General features: G+C 43.0%; 1 protein-coding gene across 3 annotated transcripts in view; it reads left to right on the plus strand.

Moving 5' to 3' along the window:
- The first annotated feature begins 6,022 nt into the window (after positions 1-6,022).
- Positions 6,023-21,346, plus strand: part of LOC138850970 (fat-like cadherin-related tumor suppressor homolog) — a 336,277-nt gene continuing 320,953 nt past the window's right edge. For 2 of the 3 annotated variants that reach the window (XM_070085708.1, XM_070085712.1), the window contains exon 1: positions 6,023-6,097. The gene's annotated coding sequence lies outside the window, so the exon portion shown is untranslated. The remainder of the gene's footprint in view (positions 6,098-21,346) is intronic. The other variant, XM_070085710.1, reaches the window with a different exon arrangement.

The following is a 21,346-nucleotide window of genomic DNA, read 5'->3' on the forward strand; positions in this document are numbered from 1 at the left end:
TGTGATTGTTGACATGACAGTGTTTGAGTGTTGACCTGATAACGTGTCTGAATGTTGACATGACGGTGTTTGTTGACATGACGGTGTTTGTGTGAGTGTTGACTTCCATGTATGTGTCAGTAACTGGAGGCAGCAAGCGAGGCTGATACTACTCACTCGTGTTTGGTGGGGTCGAGATGCAGCTCCTGTTATTTTCATCCCTCTTCACAACACTTTTCGACCGTATTCACTGCGTGCCTCCAGTGTGGAATCATATGTTCTTGAAGCTGTGTATAGCCCTTGGCTCCACCTGCTATTCATCTAGTGCGTTTCGCTTATCACCCCAACACAATAAGTGTCAGGGGTCCAAGACTGTTCACGTGCCTCCCAGCATACATAAGGGGGATTACCAGTAGACCCCTGACTGTCTTCAAGAAGGCACTGGACAGGCACCTATAGTCAATACCTGACCAACCAGGCTGTGATTCGTACGTCAGCTTGCCTGCGGCCAGCAGTAACAGCCTGGTTGATCAGACCCTGATCTACCACGAGGCCTGGTCTCAGACCGAGCCGCGGGGGCGTTGACCCCCGAAACCCTCTCCAGGTAAACCCTAAGACTGAAAAAGTTCTTACTGAGACCCCTATTGCTTATATATATGGTTAAGATGTCCAAGGTTGAATGCATAGGTTGGTGTGGCTTGCCACTGCTGTGGTGGTGGTGTGGCTGGATAGTGTTAGAACAACTAGCTAGCTAGTTATTCAGACGAGGGATCTGCCTAATTGAGACCGACTGCAGAGGCAGTGCTGAGGGCTGCCATGGATGTGAGGGCTGCCATGGATGTGAGGGCTGCCATGGATGTGAGGGCTGCCATGGGTGTGAGGGCTGCTATGGGTGTAAGGGCTGCCATGGGTGTAAGGGCTGCCATGGGTGTAAGGGCTGCCATGGGTGTAAGGGCTGCCATGGGTGTAAGGTCTGCCATGGGTGTAAGGGCTGCTATGGGTGTAAGGGCTGCCATGGGTGTAAGGGCTGCCATGGGTGTAAGGGCTGCCATGGGTGTAAGGGCTGCCATGGGTGTAAGGGCTGCCATGGGTGTAAGGGCTGCCATGGGTGTGAGGGCTGCCATGGGTGTGAGGGCTGCCATGGGTGTAAGGGCTGCCATGGGTGTAAGGGCTGCCATGGGTGTAAGGGCTGCCATGGGTGTGAGGGCTGCCAGGGGTGTGAATGGGTGTGAGGGCTGCCATGGGTGTGAGGGCTGCTATGGGTGTAAGGGCTGCCATGGGTGTAAGGTCTGCCATGGGTGTTAGGGCTGCCATGGGTGTGAGGGCTGCCATGGGTGTGAGGGCTGCCATGAGTGTAAGGGCTGCCATGGGTGTAAGGGCTGCCATGGGTGTGAGGGCTGCCATGGGTGTAAGGGCTGCCATGGGTGTAAGGGCTGACATGGGTGTAAGGGCTGCCATGATCGTCATGAACCTTGTATATCAGTATGCTTCAAGAAACAAGCTCGCCGTGAACACTACTCCCAGATCTATTTTTTGGGCTGTCAGTTGGAGTTGCTCTCCTCCCCCATCACTCAGTTCCACTCCTTTACATTTTTCGGGATTGAAATCTAGTAGCCAAATACCTAACCATACCCGAACCTGTCTAAATCTTCCTGCTGTTCCCTACAGTCCATATCCTCAATATTTTGGCATTTATCTCTTTTAACAAAACCCGTCAGTATGAGACGGTTGTCTGCAGGTGCTCCAGGCTCTCTCTTTCAGACTTGTGTTGGGTTCTTTACTCAAGTCTCCGGCCTTTTCACTTAAGTCGTGTTTTCCTTCTGATTTTCAATCATTCTTCTCTGTATTGGACTGAAGAATCCACAATCAAGATACCGATGTGTTGCTCAAGTCTCTAATTCATCACTATTATAATTACTCAAGTGTTGGTACTTGTAGGGACTTAAGGGATTTTTTTTTAAATATTTTAGCTTAGTTCTCTAATGGATGTTTTAAATGACGAGAGTAACTATAACAGGGAATGACTGCATTTTATCTTTTGTTTTATGTTTGTTTGAAAAGTTTATATTTTCACACTATAGTTTTAGCTTGAGAGTTTTGAGTTTGTATTGTTTTCCTTAACTTTTTATTGCAAAAGTTCTGAGTGACTTTTTTTCAGGTGAGAGCGTTTTTGCAAATCCAACGATTTCCTTCAATAGTTTTTCATCATTCGGGAGCTTTCACATTTAAAAAATCAATTCCTCAGGCTTATTTACGTAAATCAAGAGCGGTATGAGTTCCAGAGTTCTGGGCGACTCTTCTTACAATTGTCTGTCAGTTATTTTCACTGTCACTGTGTCTTTTGTAGTCAGATTTTCCTTCTTCACCCCTCTTGTTTTTTTTCTGTTAGATGAGCAAGTAGATCACTGCGTGATCTGCTTGCATCTAGTAGTGTTCCATAACTATTTTCGTCTATGATTTGCTCAGTATGGTTAGCCAACTCACCACTGTGTTAGTGTCTACATGTTCACTCATACCATCACTACTGCTTCCAGACGTGACCTAAAGAAGCCCTTCTTAAACGATACGTTGTCTAAGCAAATCTTGTCCTACATAATCGTGTCTTCGTTCACTAAGTTTCCCGTTAATGATTCCGGAGGTCAATGTCTCCCCTGCCAGGTCCCAGGCCAAGACTCGTGGTTGATGGTCTGATCAATCAGAGGAACTGGTCTCGAGTCTGGTTCTCTGGGGGAGAGGGAAGGGGGGAATGCTTGTGTCCCTTTGTTCCTCTTTGTGCATCTAGCTATATCAGGAAGCAGCTGTTTATACAAGTGTGCACGATACTGCCCACTGCAACATTTCGTGATTGCCATGGCAAGGAACCGAGAATTTATGTAAGAACGTAGATATTTCTCACTGTTTCGTGACGAAGTTTCTATCGTTAAAATAAGCTCCGAGACTTTTAAGGCTCTACATGGTTTGTTAAAACACTCGTACCTTTTAATTTAGTAAAGCCAAATATGATAAATGGCCAAAGTTCGGTGTTTAGCTACGTGGCTCTTATTGCTGCCTAGCAATGTTGCTATAATTTGACAGCACTATCATATATGCTGGATATCTGTTAATTGACCTCTATATCATGTATACTGAAGGTTTGTTGCTTCCTCAGATGATGAATTATTCAGATACATGTAAATGATGTTTCCAGGAATAACTTCTTGAAATGACTTTTAGGACAGCAGCTTCGAGGAAGACAAGTATCATTGAATGGTTAGTTGGGCAATGATGGTTTTATAGGTAACTGGACCTCCCGGAGTGATTGATGGGAGGGGACTGTTGTATTGTTGCTTTGAGCTGCATGGAGTGCTTGGGGAAATTGTTGCATTAGGCTTTGATTACGTGTGGCGCCTGGTGGGGGATATTATCATATTGTTTTTTTTAACTGCACGGAGTAGTTAGTAGAGGAATTATTCAGGTGTTGGAGTGGATTGGGTCGAGTGGATAGTGGGAGCAGGACTGCGGTTACTTGCACACTCACAGTGAGGCGGAACATAATTGCCAACACCATTAAAAACCTATTAACAAAGAGGAACACGCAAACTGTTGAGGCCAAATAGACGTGGGTGAAATATGTGATAAACTGTATGTGAGTGAAGCATGTAATAAACGATACGAGGGAGGGGGCATTAAGGGGCCTTAAACAAGGCATAAGTGTATGCTTGCCAGAGGGAGAGTTTAGCAAGGCCTACACCACCATACACAACAACATCAACAACCATCTCACGAACTCCAAGGAACTGGGAGGTAATCAGATTTGACTTAAGAAAGGGGAAATTGACTCCAATTCCTTAGATATAGAGCCTTTCAGGGCGAAACTCAGTGAAAAGAGGCTAGAAGAGAATGGAGGAGGAAGAGAGAGGGTGGAGACTGAGCGAAAAGGAGATTAAAAAGGAGAGAAGAGAGTAAAAAAAGAGAAAATTGGAGAGGTGTCATAAATAAATGTGAGACGTCTTGGTTGGTAAATTCGTGTTCCTTGACAACCATACACTAAAACATCATCCCAGTAACAGTCATAAACTTCCAGTGAATGTGTCAAAACACTTGTTCAACACTACTGTAAACAGTTCGTTTTGCTTTTAATCTTGAACAAGTATTATTCCCAGGAACTAATTTAATAATGCTCGCAAAACACTGAGATATTAAGCGGCTTACCAAGGGAAGATGAGGAAAGATTTCTTCCCAGGGTAGATTAAGTGGATTGATATTTTTCGTTCAGTTATTAATGTTTAACTTATGTGCTACCCGGTGTAATCGGTGCCGGATCAGCCGGGCTGTGGCTCGTACGTCGGACTGCGTGCGGCCAGCAGTAACAGCCTAGTTGATCAGGCCCTGATCCATCGGGAGGCCTGGTCGTGGACCGGGCCGCGGGGGCGTTGATCCCCGGAATAACCTCCAGGTAACCTCCAGGTAACCTCCAGGTAACCTCCAGGTCCCAGGTTAGATCTCCTGGTTACCGGCCTGATCAACTAGGCTGTTGACACTCTGAGGAACTTGTTAAATTTCCTCTTGAAAACGTAAGTGGTTTGTTGGCAATTCCCCTTATGCATGAAGTGAGGACGTTGAGAAGTCGGGGACCTCTGACACTCATCGTGTTCTCTCTTAGTATGCTCGTCGCGACTCTGCTAGTTAAAGATACTTGACATCGCCTACCAAGTCTTTCGTTTTCAGTGATTCCGTTGTACAAGTCTGAGACCAGTCCCAACAGGATTTTGCAGGTGTAAATTATGATGTACCTTTCTTACTTACGTTCCGAGGCAAGCACCAGACGAGCCTGGTCCATGGCCGGGCTCAGAGAGTAGATTAACTCTCGAAACTCTTCAAATGGATATCAAATGTATATCAAAGGCCAAGAAACAAGACAAGTGTTTCCTGACGCGGGTCTTAGTCATACAATAACCCGCCGCTGGAGCTTTTGATCGTCTGACCGAGGCCTTCCACTGGCTTCCATTAGTTGTCAGGCTCAGATCCATAACAAGAGGAATGAGACACTTGGAAAATCTTTATTGAGGAAACGTTTCGTTAGCCAGTGTCTTCTTCAGTCCGATACAGAGAAGAACGGAAAACTCAAGAAGTGGGGAGGATATAACTAGCCTCATGTAAATAATAGCGCTACTAAATTAGCTAAATCATCTTTTTCACCTGTAAGATTGCGTTCCCAAACTAAGGATTATTTATTAACCACCAGTGACTTTAAAATTATAGCCTGAGCAAGGGATAAACTAGATTTGAGAACTTTACTGTTTATATATTAAAGAGTTCAAACCTGAGCTATGATTGCACCTCTGTAGTTACCACTGTTTACATTAAAACAATTACATTCCCACTGCTTGAGTGTCCACTTGTTGTTGACTCTGTTCTGACTTCCGTGTAGCTGAGTTAGTGTCATTCGCCTTCCCTAGGGTACAACACTGCTACTCCTACGGTATTTCAGTCTATTCTCTTAGTTCTTCAGATTTCTATCTCTTATATTTGGTGTGTGTTTATGGTTTTCTTTACAGGTACTGATGATGGTTATTGATGCAACGAAACGTTGTTAATAGGTGTATTTTTATGAGAAAATGAAATTCTTTAGGTAGAATAAGCAAAGACATCCTTAAGGTGAGTAAAGCGTAAGTGATAACACCTGTGTGGCATGTCAGGTGTGCTCAGGTGCTTCTAAACGCACGTGTTCTCAGAAGATGGTCAATCAAGCCGTCGCAAGCACTTCTGCAGGCACCATGCAGGGTAAAATAGCCACATTTCGCAGAATGAAGTCATATTATTCTTTCTGACATATAATATTGTCAGCATAATGGAGTCGTGGTGAGTAATCGAGAATTTCACTGTTGGAGTTTCGGGCAAGTGATAAAGAGAGAGAGAGAGAGAGAGAGAGAGAGAGAGAGACAGAGAGAGAGAGAGAGTGGGGGCAGCAGTTTGTTTGGGGAAGTAATTATGCAGACTGTTGGTTGTGTGTCTAAATAATTATTTTTTTTTATTTCTAGGTAATTGGGAGGAGAATGACGCAACGCTGGTGCCTGGGCGGCGGACAATTAGCTACGGCACGACTGTGTGTACACTGTGTGGTGGCCGGTCAACACTGGTAGGTTACCTACCTAGCTCTAGCTCTCTCTCTCTCTCTCTCTCTCTCTCTCTCTCTCTCTCTCTCTCTCTCTCTCTCTCTCTCTCTCTCTCTCTCTCTTTCTCAAGCATTTCATAATCTAAATATCGTAGTGTTTACTCACAAGTGAAATCAAATTAATCCATCTTTCGTGTTATAGTTTTGGCATGTGAGTATCAGTGTGTACATTTTTATCATCAAAAGCTCTGAATGATCTTATAGGTCAGATCGCTTAGTAAATCTTTCAACATTCTTATAAGACCACACGCTGCTGTTATCTGTCGTTCTACTCACCACAATAATGTTGCAGAACACAGTGTTATGGTAGACAACTCGGACAAATTATTACGGTTTACTCTGGCAGTTTTGACAGCGCACAAGATCAACACGTGAAAATTGTATTGCAGTCATATCAACTTTTGATATATCGTGTATATTTATTTTCCCCGAGTATACAACGTGTATTAAGGATTCGGGTAAATATACTTCGAATAGAGTGAAAATATTCGGTGTTGTGGCTAATTCAGATGTTTCAAGCTCCCCAGAGAAGTAAATCAGGCAGGTGACAGCTGTAATGGTGTGTAACTGGTTATGTAAGAGGCAAAACAAGAGTGGTGGGAAGCTTTTTCGTGTGTTAAGAAACATCAGCAGGGCGTCAGCGAATTGATTCGACAATTTATTCTTGTCTTCTTCGTTCAATACAGCTAGATAACCAACTCCTCTAGAAGAGAGGCTTCTCGCGTACTCCCAATATCGACACCTCTGTCAAACCCAAACGATACTGACTTCCACAAGAGTGTCTCTCGCTTTCTGATATTGTTTGTGGGTGCTGATGTGATCATAAGGAAGCAGGAAGCCAGAGGGTGACAAGCGCAGAGTCTGGCTAATCTTGGTATTGATGCTGGTGATCTCACCTCCCTCCACGACACTGAATCATCCACACGTATGCTTGGCTCACCATAACATTCCCAGGGAGAAGTGGATTTGGCTGATGTCTTTCTTCGTGTATGTACGTGTTATATTATATTTTAGAAGGCAGCTGTGTCGTATGTTAAAACTGTTGCCAACAGAGACACGGGGTAGAAGTTTTCAAGAAGAAACTGGACCACTGCTTGCAGCTGGCTAGGTAGGTCTACGTGCAGCTAGCAGCGGTACCCTGCTTGATAAATCTGGCTTCAGACTAGGCTGGAGGGGTAGAAGAACACTTGAAAGCGATCACTGATAGTGTCACAAGTTAGTATTAGTTTCAGGCTTTAATTCTCCATGAGCAGCCTTGGCAAGAAGTAAAAAAAATAAATGTATGAATATTATTACTACTTCTACTACTACTACTGCTGCTACTACTACTACTGCTGCTACTACTACTACTGCTGCTACTACTACTACTACTACTACTACTACTACTACTGCTGCTACTACTACTACTACTGCTGCTACTACTACTACTACTGCTGCTACTACTACTACTACTACTACTACTACTACTACTACTACTACTACTATCACTATCACTATTACTACTACTGTATATATGTTGGTAGAATTACCGACAGTATGTAAAGTAAAAGGGCACAGGTGCACGTAATGTGACATTTTATTGTGGCATTGTTTCGCTCTCCAGGAGCTTTGTCAAACCATATTGTATTACTACTACTACAACTAGTATTGCACCTCACTCTGAGCCTTTATATACCCTCTGTGTCCATGTACTGTTTGTAATGGCTTGATAAAGCTCCTGGAGAGCGAAACGTTGCCACAATAAAATGTCACATTAGTTGCACTTGTGTCTTTTTACTTTACATACTGCTGCTGCTGCTGCTGCTGCTGCTGCTGCTGCTGCTGCTGCTGCTGCTGCTGCTGCTGCTGCTGCTGCTGCTGCTGCTGTTGTTGTTGTTGTTGTTGTTGTTGCTGCTGCTGCTATTACTACTACTACTATTACTACTACTACTATTACTACTATTACTACTACTATTACTACTACTACTATTACTACTACTACTACTATTACTACTACTACTATTACTACTATTACTACTACTACTATTACTACTACTACTACTATTACTACTACTACTACTATTACTACTATTACTACTACTATTACTACTACTACTACTATTACTACTACTATTACTACTACTACTATTACTACTACTATTACTACTACTACTATTACTACTACTATTACTACTACTATTACTACTACTACTACTATTACTACTACTATTACTACTACTATCACTACTACCACCACTACTACTACTACCACCACTACTACTACCACCACTACTACTACCACCACCACTACTACTACTACCACTACTATTACTACTACTACTATTACTACTACTATTCTATTACTACTATTACTATTACTATCACTACTATCACTACTACTATCACTACTACTACCACCACTACTACTACCACCAATACTACTACCACCAATACTACTACCACCACCACTACTTCTGCTACTACTACTACTACTACTACTACTGCTAATAATAATAATAATAGTGATAAATATTATTTATGGTTGTAACTCATTTCCTATTTTTTTCACGTGGCTTAGCTCTCCTCGTCTTCCTCATGTGTGATGCAGGACAGTTTCTGTCATAGCCTTTTTTATTATAAATACATTTATCAAACTGTAGCACATATTTGGGTGAAAATATCTGCAGGTCCTGGAACTTGTGCCTTGTTTTAGATCGCTCCATTTCTTTAATGGGATCGTATTTTCATGTTCCGTTCCTTGTACCGCGCCATTTCTTTGACGGGATTGTATTTTCATGTTCCGTTTCTTGTACCGCGCCATTTCTTTGACGGGATTGTATTTTCATGTTCCGTTCCTTGTACCGCGCCATTTCTTTGACGGGATTGTATTTTCATGTTCCGTTCCTTGTACCCGGCTGTCCACATGCGCAGGTCCCTCAGGAACAGCACCTGCACAGTTGAGAGTTCTGGCACTGTATACTCAATTTAAACTTATCACCAGGTCTTAAAGATTTCTGGTTGCTTTTCAAGATTTAAAGTAAACTTAGCTCTAAGTCTTTAAGAATTTACTTAACTACAACTGTTCCTTCAGGCTGCTTCTTGGAGTTTGTTCTGCTAACTTGTTTCCGTCATGTCCTTCATGATGTGTGGCAAGCTTAAAACTTAAAGACAGATGATTCTTGCACCTGGGTGTGGAGTAGTTACCCTCTTCTGTTAAGTTACTGAGACCATTCTAGTTATTGATGTCAATAACACCGATATCGGTCCCCTCTACTTCTGTCAGTCCCATGTATTGATATCAGTCACCACTTACTGATGTCAATCCCACGTGACTTCCCGCTTTAGCCAGGTTAACAAGTTTCGGGCATCGGAGACGCTTGGGTATTAAATGCAAGCAAGTAGTTTTACCGGGGTGGGTGAAACAAGCCACTTACTTTCATATCATGAAGGAAAGTTAGTGGTAGACTTGCCAGAGCAGTTGTCTTAATGGAGGCACCGTGAAGGTGGGTCCAATTAACAGCGTATTGACGTTGCAAAGTCTGCAATGAGCCCGCCTCGCATTGCTATAAGCTGGCAATTATTTCCTACTTTGTCTCCCCCACGGTCAATGACGATCTCCCCAAGCCAGTTACCTGGGAAGACAGTTACTGTCTCCCCAGGTCAGTAACTCTACCCAAGGTCAGTAACTATCTAGCCCAGGTAAGTAACTATCTAGCCCAGGTCAACAACTATCTACCCCAGGTCAGTAGCTATCTACCTCAGGTCAGTAGCTATCTACCCCAGGTCAGTAACTATCTACCCCAGGTAAGTAACATGGGGATCACGATTTTCATCAATAGAATTCCAAGTATCCACACCAGCACAGGACGAGGCTCAAAACAGATACTTGACAACTGTGCCATAGTACAAATGGTAAACAGTACTGACAAGTTAATGAGTTAAGATATGTGCACACATGTGCAACATGTGTTGCACATATGTCTTACTGATCTCTAGGTGATTGTTTTGGATCAGGATCCTTCATTGCATCACTGCTCTTTGCTGCCTCCTCCTTCATTCCTATTTTCTTTCCACCTCTTCTGACACCTCCTCCCCCCCTCTTCGTTTTCTTCTCTCCTTCCCTCCTCCATCATCACTGCTCCTCCCTCTTTCCCTCCTCCATCATGGCCTCCCCGCCCCCTCCTCCATCACTGTGGTGTCTGGCCAAGTGTTGGTACGTAGGTACCAATTAGCTGAGCACTCAGGCCAAAGGAATCTCTAATGCAACTTTACACGAGTACATTCCTGTGTGGATATATAGTTTCTTGGTACTGTTTGCTGGTACGACTGTACTCTGGGATAAGGCGAGCACACGCATGTACGTGCTTGAGGTTAATGATATGTACACCTGTACATATCTGCCTGAGGTTACTAATCCCTATCATTTATAACCATATCATTTACACCTTAATGATGCATACACACGTACCTACTTCTGTGTGAGGTTCTCTTGTGTATGCATTTCTGAGGTTGGCGATACACTCATGTGTACGTGTCCGTATACACATGTATACCCGCTGAACCAGTCCACCACCTGACTGTGAACACCGAAAGATGGTATACATTTTACAGGTAGTTAAAACCTTGACTAATATCACACAAATAATCCGCACAGAGTGAAAGGAAATCTACGCTGTGTCACTAGTTAATGGTCCAGGTCGGACCGAAGTCGGTCCAGGTCGGACCGATAGGTCGTCATAAGTTTCGTTCTCCCATCTGCAGGTTATTTGTGTATTGTTCCAGTCACGGTATTGTGCCTTATTCTAATTAGGTAATATTGTGCAAGTTATAAAGACAGTGTTGTCTCGTTGGCTGGATAGTCAAAGGAGATTATTTTTGCTGTAGGAAGAGGGTGAAAAGGTAGATGAAGTGGGATGAAGTGTTGGAGGAAGAGACTCTCATCAAAGAGTGTACCCACACTGGATGTGTGGGTACAATTTAATAGAAGCGACCGAAGCACTCCAGGCTGCGAGGTGGTGTTGCTCCTCTCTGTGCCACAGCCGGTCAAGTTACTACTTCCTCACTATCACTAGTACACAAATATCCAGCACATAGGAAAGAGAAGCTTCTCTCTCCTATGTGCGGGTTATCTGTGTTTTGTTCCAGTCACGGTATTGCTCCCTTGTGTTCTTTAACACCTGAGTATCTTAATATAAAGACGTTTCACCAATCAGTGGCTTTCCTAACTGAATTGAAAAAAAAAGCCACGGGTGGGCGAAACGTGTTCAGATAAAGATCCTCAGGTGTTGCACGTGTCTTAGTCCTCTACTGCAGTGTTAACTGAGTCAGGTAATATTCTTATTTACAACCTATGTGACGTTTTTTGAGAAGTTTGCCACCAAACTTTCACAATGTATGTGACGTAATTCTGGCTCTGTATGTGACGTAATTCTGGCTCCACCAGTAAGTAGCATCTAATGCACTCTGGTCCCGGCTCCAGACTCGTGCAAATTCATTTTCATCAAAAACTGCAAAAAATATCTTTTAACTTCACACCGGGACGGCGACTAGATTTGTGTGGTATCTGTAAACCACAGATGATTCGCCGCTTCATACACGTGGCAGTAAAAGTATCGAAAATATACTAAATGACAGTAGTTCTGACGTCGCGTGTTAAATTTTTTGGAAGTGGTCAGAATTAAAATTGGTAAACAGAGGGAGTGGCTACTCTTTTTTTACTTTTAGTCTTCTTTTCTTCCCTCCCCTTCTTCACCTCCCTTTCCAACTTCCTTTTTACCTATCCAATGACTTTCCATCCTCTACGTACCTTCTATCCACTTCCCTTCCTTCCTCCACTTCCTCACTTTCATTTCTCTCCCCTACTCCACTTCCTCTCTTTCATTTCTCTCCCTCCACTTCCTCTCTTTCATTTCTCTCCCTTCCTCCACTTTCCACTCTCCTGGCCTTTGGAAGGCGGCTTCAGCCTCTCTCAAGGGACGTCATCTTTACTCCGGCTGCCGTATTTTGAGTTCTTGTTCTCTTTAGGAATGTAATGGGAGCCCGGGGAAGTCTGGTAGAGTTATTCATACTGGGGAGACGCGGTGATTGACTCTCCTGTGTGTACTCGCCCACTTGTGCTTGCAGGGGTCGAACCGTTGCTCCTGATCCCAACTATTAACTCCCACCGACTGGCTTTGCTAATTCCAGGCCTGATCACATAGGCTCTTGAAGTTGTGTACTGAATTTTCTTCGTTAACTTTTCTACCGTCCTGCGTTTAACAAGTACTTCTTATTTGCTCCTATGTCGTCAGCTTCCATCTGTCTCAACTTGTCCCTGATTCTTTTAGTTCAAGTAATTATTGTATCCCTATCTGACATATCGTTTCTCTTAGAAATTTGTATCTCTTACTCAAATCTTTCTTGGTCCTCTTCATCAATGTCCCCAGGTTCAGTTTTGTTGTTTACATTTCTCCTCGTGTGCATTCCTCTCTAAGACTAGTCTGGTTACAAATATTTGTACCTTATCGAGTTATACAGTTTACATATATCTCCGGGAATATGTTTGGTGTTAGGTTAATTCCCACATCCATTTCTTTTAAATTATATTTGCAGCTTCTCGGCTGCTAGGCTGTTCATTGCTTCTGGTCCTCATTTTTCTTCTCAGTTCCACACCTTGCATGTATGAGTTATATCACAGGTAGCCCCACCCAGTCATCCAGCGGACAGCACCTAATTATCAAACAGACAGCTCACCACGATCTTCTAGCAGATAACTCACCGCGATCTTCTAGCAGATAGCTCACCGCGATCTTCTAACAGATAGCTCGCCACGATCTTCTACCTGATAGCTCACCACGATCTTTTAGCAGACAGCACACCACGATCTTCTAGTAGGTAGCCCACCACGATCTTCTAGCAGCTCACCACGATTTTCTAGCTGATAGCTCACCACGATCTTTTAGCAGATAGCTCACCACGATCTTCTGGCAGATAGCTCACCACGATCTTTTAGCAGACAGCTCACCATATCTTCTAGCAGATAGCTCACCACGATCTTCTAGCAGATAGCTCGCCACGATCTTCTACCTGATAGCTCACCACGATCTTTTAGCAGACAGCTCACCACGATCTTCTAGCAGATAGCCCACCACGATCTTCTAGCAGCTCACCACGATTTTCTAGCTGATAGCTCATCACGATCTTTTAGCAGACAGCTCACCACGATCTTCTAGCTGATAGCTCCCCAATAGAAATCAGGGGCGTCCTGCTGCTGCCTTGCCCGACATTGCCGCCACCTGCGCTGGTTCCCAAGCTCTTAACCTTCCCTACTGTCGTAACGCCTTTACCTGCAATCCTTCCCATTTCCCATAATTCCCCATCCTCTCTGTTCGCAGCATTCCCATACCCTTCCTCGTCTTTAGCCTCATCCTACATCCCTAGTCTTTCCCCATCCTCCACGAGTTCCCCCATCTCCGCATCCTCTACCTCTCCCCATACCCTAGGTGCCACCGTCGCCACACAATTCCTACATAACGCCAGACAAATTATTCATAGCTTGGCGGGGTCTGACATAAAGCTTTTATCAGCGCTGCAAGTGCGAACGCAAGTTTTGTTTCGTTTTACACACATACATACATACATATATATATATATATATATATATATATATATATATATATATATGTGTGTGTGTGTGTTTGTATACAAACACTGATCTCTGGCTGAAGGAGACTCGAACGTACGAACCTTGGAACAAGGTACGCAGTGCTTTACCAATCTACCCACACTGGTCCAGTACCTTGGAGTCCAGCTTGCGCTAGACCTTGATCCAAAGCACTGCGTATCTTGTTCCAAGGTTCGTAGGTTCGAGTCTCCTTCAGCCAGAGATAAGTGTTTGTGTATATTTCGCCTGCTCTTGCGAATTCCTTGCATTGTTAATATCTCTAATAAGGCTGATGCATGCAGGGGATGAGATGAAAAGCTGTAAGCCTTCTCCCTAAAAGCTGGCTGCCTTGGATCAAAGTCTAGCGCAAGCTGCACTCCAAGGTATTGGTCCAGTGTGGGTAGATTGGTAAAGCACTGCGTACCTTGTTCCAAGGTTCGTAGGTTAGAGTCTGCTTCAGCCAGAGATCAGTGTTTGTGTATATTTCGCCTGCTCTTGCGAATTCCTTGCATATATATATATATATATATATATATATATATATATATATATATATATATATATATATATATATATATATATATATGTCGTGCCGAATATGAAAAACTGGTCAATTAGCAAGAACTCATTTAAAATTAAGTCCTTTCTAAAATCTTCTCTTATACGTTTAAAGATATATTTTTTTCATTAATGTTAATGTAAAAATCTTAGAAAACTTACCTAACCTTATTATAACAAGAACAATTTATTTTAGCCTAACCCAACTAAATATATTTTAGATTTGTTTACAATGATTTAATACTAAACAAACACAGTGAAATATATTTTTTTCGTTAGGTTAAGAATGATTTTGGCGAAATTATTGCATTCACAAATTTGCGCTTGTCCTATATGGCAAGATGAACGTTGCTATTTAAGCCAAGATGGCAAGTTCTGCCTATTCGGCACGACATATATATATATATATATATATATATATATATATATATATATATATATATATACAGAAATACATAAATAATACATATTTTATGAAAAAGAGGATAAATAAATATACAAGGTATGATGTAGCACGTAATGAAAGTAGTTTGTTAGATTATGCATTGGTGGATAAAAGGTTGATGGGTAGGCTCCAGGATGTACATGCTTATAGAGGGGCAACTGATATATCGGATCATTATTTAGTTGTAGCTACAGTTAGAGTAAGAGGTAGATGGGAAAAGAGGAAGGTGGCAACAACAAGTAAGAGGGAGGTGAAAGTGTATAAACTAAGGGAGGAGGAAGTTCGGGGGAGATATAAGCGACTGTTGGCAGAAAGGTGGGCTAGTGCAAAGATGAGTAGTGGGGAGGTTGAAGAGGGTTGGAATAGTTTTAAAAATGCAGTATTAGAATGTGGGGCAGAAGTTTGTGGTTATAGGAGGGTGGGGGCAGGAGGAAAGAGGAGTGATTGGTGGCATGATGAAGTAAAGGGTGTGATAAAAGAGAAAAAGGTAGCTTACGAGAGGTTTTTACAAAGCAGAAGCGTTATAAGAAGAGCAGAGTATATGGAGAGTAAAAGAAAGGTGAAGAGAGTGGTGAGAGAGTGCAAAAGGAGAGCAGATGAAAGAGTGGGAGAGGCACTGTCAAGAAATTTTAATGAAAATAATAAAAAATTTTGGAGTGAGTTAAACAAGTTAAGAAAGCCTAGGGAAAGTATGGATTTGTCCGTTAAAAACAAAGTAGGGGAGTTAGTAGATGGGGAGAGGGAGGTATTAGGTAGATGGCGAGAATATTTTGAGGAACTTTTAAATGTTGAGGAAGAAAGGGAGGCGGTAATTTCATGCACTGGTCAGGGAGGTATACCATCTTTTAGGAGTGAAGAAGAGCAAAATGTAAGTGTGGTGGAGGTACGTGAGGCATTACATAGAATGAAAGGGGGTAAAGCAGCTGGAACTGACGGGATCATGACAGAAATGTTAAAAGCAGGGGGGGGGTATATAGTGTTGGAGTGGTTGGTACTTTTGTTTAATAAATGTATGAAAGAGGGGAAGGTACCTAGCGATTGGCGGAGAGCATGTATAGTCCCTTTATATAAAGGGAAAGGGGACAAAAGAGATTGTAAAATTTATAGAGGAATAAGTTTACTGAGTATACCAGGAAAAGTATACGGTAGAGTTATAATTGAAAGAATTAGAGGTAAGACAGAATGTAGAATTGCGGATGAGCAAGGAGGCTTCAGAGTGGGTAGGGGATGTGTAGATCAAGTGTTTACATTGAAGCATATATGTGAACAGTATTTAGATAAAGGTAGGGAAGTTTTTATTGCATTTATGGATTTAGAAAAGGCATATGATAGAGTGGATAGAGGAGCAATGTGGCAGATGTTGCAAGTTTATGGAATAGGTGGTAAGTTACTAAATGCTGTAAAGAGCTTTTATGAGGATAGTGAGGCTCAGGTTAGGGTATGTAGAAGAGAGGGAGAATACTTCCCGGTAAAAGTAGGTCTTAGACAGGGATGTGTAATGTCACCATGGTTGTTTAATATATTTATAGATGGGGTTGTAAAAGAAGTAAATGCTAGGGTGTTCGGGAGAGGGGTGGGATTAAATTAGGGGGAATCAAAATCAAAATGGGAATTGACACAGTTACTTTTTGCTGATGATACTGTGCTTATGGGAGATTCTAAAGAAAAATTGCAAAGGTTAGTGGATGAGTTTGAGAATGTGTGTAAAGGTAGAAAGTTGAAAGTGAACATAGAAAAGAGTAAGGTGATGAGGGTATCAAATGATTTAGATAAAGAAAAATTGGATATCAAATTGGGGAGGAGGAGTATGGAAGAAGTGAATGTTTTCAGATACTTGGGAGTTGACGTGTCGGCGGATGGATTTATGAAGGATGAGGTTAATCATAGAATTGATGAGGGAAAAAAGGTGAGTGGTGCGTTGAGGTATATGTGGAGTCAAAAAACGTTATCTATGGAGGCAAAGAAGGGAATGTATGAAAATATAGTAGTACCAACACTCTTATATGGATGTGAAGCTTGGGTGGTAAATGCAGCAGCGAGGAGACGGTTGGAGGCAGTGGAGATGTCCTGTCTAAGGGCAATGTGTGGTGTAAATATTATGCAGAAAATTCGGAGTGTGGAAATTAGGAGAAGGTGTGGAGTTAATAAAAGCATTAGTCAGAGGGCAGAAGAGGGGTTGTTGAGGTGGTTTGGTCATTTAGAGAGAATGGATCAAAGTAGAATGACATGGAAAGCATATAAATCTATAGGGGAAGGAAAGAGGGGTAGGGGTCATCCTCGAAAGGGTTGGAAAGAGGGGGTAAAGGAGGTTTTGTGGGCGAGGGGCTTGGACTTCCAGCAAGCGTGCATGAGCGTGTTAGATAGGAGTGAATGGAGACGAATGATACTTGGGACCTGACGATCTGTTGGAGTGTGAGCAGGGTAACATTTAGTGAAGGGATTCAGGGAAACCGGTTATTTTCATATAGTCGGACTTGAGTCCTAGAAATGGGAAGTACAATGCCTGCACTTTAAAGGAGTGGTTTGGGATATTGGCAGTTTGGAGGGATATGTTGTGTATCTTTATACGTATATGCTTCTAAACTGTTGTATTCTGAGCACCTCTGCAAAAGCAGTGATAATGTGTGAGTGTGGTGAAAGTGTTGAATGATGATGAAAGTATTTTCTTTTTGGGGATTTTCTTTCTTTTTTGGGTCACCCTGCCTCGGTGGGAGACGGCCGGCTTGTTGAAAAAAAAAATATACACATATATATATATTCACACACACACACACACACACATATATATATATATATATATATATATCTATATATATATATATATATTTATATGCATGCGTGTGTACCAGTTGATAATACTTTTCGATGCAACTCAGTACTGGAAAAAAAAAAAAGTTAGCGACTCAGCATGCGGTGTGAGGAAACTGGTTCAGTCTTGAATTTACATAAACTACCAGTCCACCACAGCTTACCTAGTTCACTTCTAATTCCTTTTCTTTTTTCTTTCAAGCGATTGGAAACTTCAACTTTAAGCTCTTAATATAAGGCTTGGAAAGTGTTGTGCTTCTGGAAATCCACTATTATGCCCGATTATAGTGATTCCCAGAGAGGAAGGACTGGAGGAGAACTCTGGAATACCTTGAAAGATTCCCAGTTAGATCAAGGTTGTTTAGTCTAGAGTGCTCTTGTAGTCATTCCCTATCTCCATTTTTATTCTCCTCTTAATTCTACGTTATCCACAGACACGGACGCTTGTTTACATATACCTGGAACAGTACTGGTTCTAGTACTAGCCCTTGTGGAACCCCACTTACCTTGGATATACCTTTGGTGACTTGAGCGAGTTTTTCCCTACTACGATTCCTGTCCATCCTGAAGCTTCCTTCCCTGACCATTACCCTCCTCTCATTTAGTCATGCTTTTGTCTGCTGTAACGCCTTTTATCAGTATCTCCGCCTGCTATTCATATTTATGAATTAGTCTCTGATGCGGTAGCGTCTGTACTCGGCTCCTTCCATTCTTTTCCGATTAATTTCTTCCGCTTTGTAAAAAGACTCATCGGGTTTGTGAGACAAAATTTACTATCACTAAATCTATGTTGAATATTGCATGTGAAGCCCCATGTGTCCAGGTGATCTGCCACTCTCCTGATTAGAGATAGAGAAGATAATTATCTTCTTTACTGTCTTAGTATGTAAGTTGAGTCTTCTTCACTACTGGGACTACACTTGCTATTGTTTCAGCGATCTTGCAGTTACTCTGCTTCCATTGACTTGTGGATTTTTGGTAATTCTTTCACGGTGCTCCTTACAGAAGACATGGTAACGTGTTTATAGAATGTGCTGGGCTTGTAGAGGGTGAATTGTAAGTCTTGGACATAATTCTTACTTGTGACTGACTTTGGGAGTTCGATCACAACAGCTCGTCAACACTCCCATACATCACATACACTACATTCCCAAACACTTCACTTCCACACACCTGCCCACACACCTGCTCACACACCTGCTCACACACCACACCACACTTACACCCACACACCACACCACATTTGCACACACCCATGGCTGGGCTCTGGTAGTAGAAAGACTCTCGAAACTCATCAGTGGTATACCTGGAGGTTACCTGGAGGTTTATCCGGGGATCAACGCCCCCGCGGCCCGGTCCATGACCAGGCCTCCCGATGGATCAGGGCCTGATCAACTAGGCTGTTACTGCTGGCCGCACGCAGTCCGACGTACGAGCCACAGCCCGGCTGATCCGGCACTGACTTTAGGTATCTGTCCAGCTCTCTCTTGAAGGCAGCCAGGGGTTTTTTGGCAATTTCCCTAATGCTTGATGGGAGGCTGTTGAACAGTTTTGGGCCCCGGACACTTATGGTGTTTTCTCTTAGTGTACCAATGGCGCCCCTACTTTTTATTGGCGGCATTTTGCATCGCCTGCCCAGTCTTTTACTTTCGTAGGGAGTGATTTCTGTGTGCAGATTTGGGACCATTCCTTCCAAGATTTTCCAAGTGTAGATTATGATATATCTCTCCCTCCTGCGTTCCAACGAGTACAAGTCAAGTGCTTCCAAGCGTGCTTCCAAGCTTCCAAGCGTACACCACACTCACCTACACACCACATTACACTACACTTGTACAAACCACACACCCACACACCACACACTACACCACCACACCACACACCACACACTACACCACCACACCACACACCACACACCACACACCCACACACCACACACCACGCACCCACACACCACGCACCCACACACCACGCACCCACACACCACGCACCCACACACCACGCACCCACACACCACACACCCACACACCACACACCCACACACCCACATAGCAGGTGGTGGTGCTCATCCCCAGTGAAACCCTTAACTCACTTAAGTCAATTCAGAGTGTGGGGCAAGAGAGTAGTGATAGATGCCAGACGTAAGGTCGATATTCACCACTACGACCTTCACACTTGTGGCGGAGCAGCCTGGCAGGAGGCCATCAACCCTGCGGTTGACCACCAAACCCAAGTACTGAAGACTTCAGCACTTACGGTACTAACAGTTTGTATCTTACTCTCCCATACTGGATATCCTCCTCAACGTCAAACTGACGTGTGACGTCATATGACGAGTTCCTGTCTTGTTAATTCTAGTCTATTTTTTAATTAAAATTGGGTTCATGGAGCGTAGTTACCCCCTCATGTTCGCTAGTTAAGTTTGAAACTTGGCTACTCTGATGTTACAGTGGGAACAAGTGCTTACTATATTTCCCTGTCATATTACAGCATATTTTCACAGCATGAGTGACAATGGTATAGATTTGATATTTTCAGCAACCTCGAGCATTGCCTAAGCCTACCTGGGGGCTGTTCCGAGGGGTCAACGCCCCCACGGCTCTGTCCCAAACCAGGCCTCCCGATAACGGTCTGACTTGCGAGAAAGATATATCATAATTTACACTTGTAAAATCCTAAAGGGATTGGTCCCGAATCTGCACACAGAAATCACTCCCAAGAGGCTTGAGTGGGATGTCAGATCTCATTTTCCAGTATCATAACAATGTTGCTATTGCTGCTACAAGGAATATGCTAGGCTGGATAACTGGAACACTCAAGTCACGTGAAGAATCATTTTTTATGATACTCTTCAAGTTCTGTCTCTAGGCTGGAACATTACTGTGTACTGACGGCCCCATCATGGCAGGCGAGACTGCTGAGCTACGAAACTTGCAGGCAACTTTCACGTGGGTGAATAGTCAAATAATTATCAGGAATTACATTAATGGCTGAGTGGACCGTATTGAAATGTGTCACACGTGGTGACACTGTTACCACGTGTGACACTGTCCAGACTGTAATACTTAAGCTCACTTCAAGGCAGGCGAGATTGTTGAGCTGGAGAACGTGCAGAGAACTTTCACTGTTCGCAGATATTCAGTCACGCATCTAAACCATTGGGAAAGCATGAAGTCTCTCTAACTGTATTCCTGGGAACGTAAGTGAGAAAGAAACATCGTAATTTATACCAGGAAAATCCTGGATGGATTGGTTCCAAACATTTCCATTCTGTAATCACTCCCAATGAAAGCAGACGATGCAGAACATCTCCAGTGAAAAGCAGAGGAGCAACGAGGGCACTACGAGAAGTCGGTAAGTGTCAGAGGTCCTTGACTTTTTAAGCTCTCTCTTCGTGTTGAAGGGTAATTACCAAGAAACCTCTGGCTGTCTTCATGAGGGAAATTGATAAGCTCCTCGAATCAGTTCCTGACCAGCCGGGTTGTGGTTTGTATATTGAACTGCATGCTGCCAGAAGTAACAGTCTGGTTGATCAGTCCCTGATCCACCAAGAGTCCTAGTCTGGAACCAGACCTCAGGGATGTTGACTTACGAAAACATTCTTCAGGTATTCATCAGGTTCCAAGTATCGTGGCCATTAATTTTAATTTGATTTCTAAATGTTTATATAACCTAATCTAAAACAACCTAATCTAACATGGCCTGAGTTACTGTATTTCAGTTCGTGCACGAATAGTACAGTGTTGAAAATTAACGCAAATTATCATATAGAAAGCAAATACCA

This window comes from Cherax quadricarinatus, chromosome 17, assembly GCF_038502225.1.
Source record: "Cherax quadricarinatus isolate ZL_2023a chromosome 17, ASM3850222v1, whole genome shotgun sequence".
NCBI lineage: Eukaryota > Metazoa > Arthropoda > Malacostraca > Decapoda > Parastacidae > Cherax > Cherax quadricarinatus.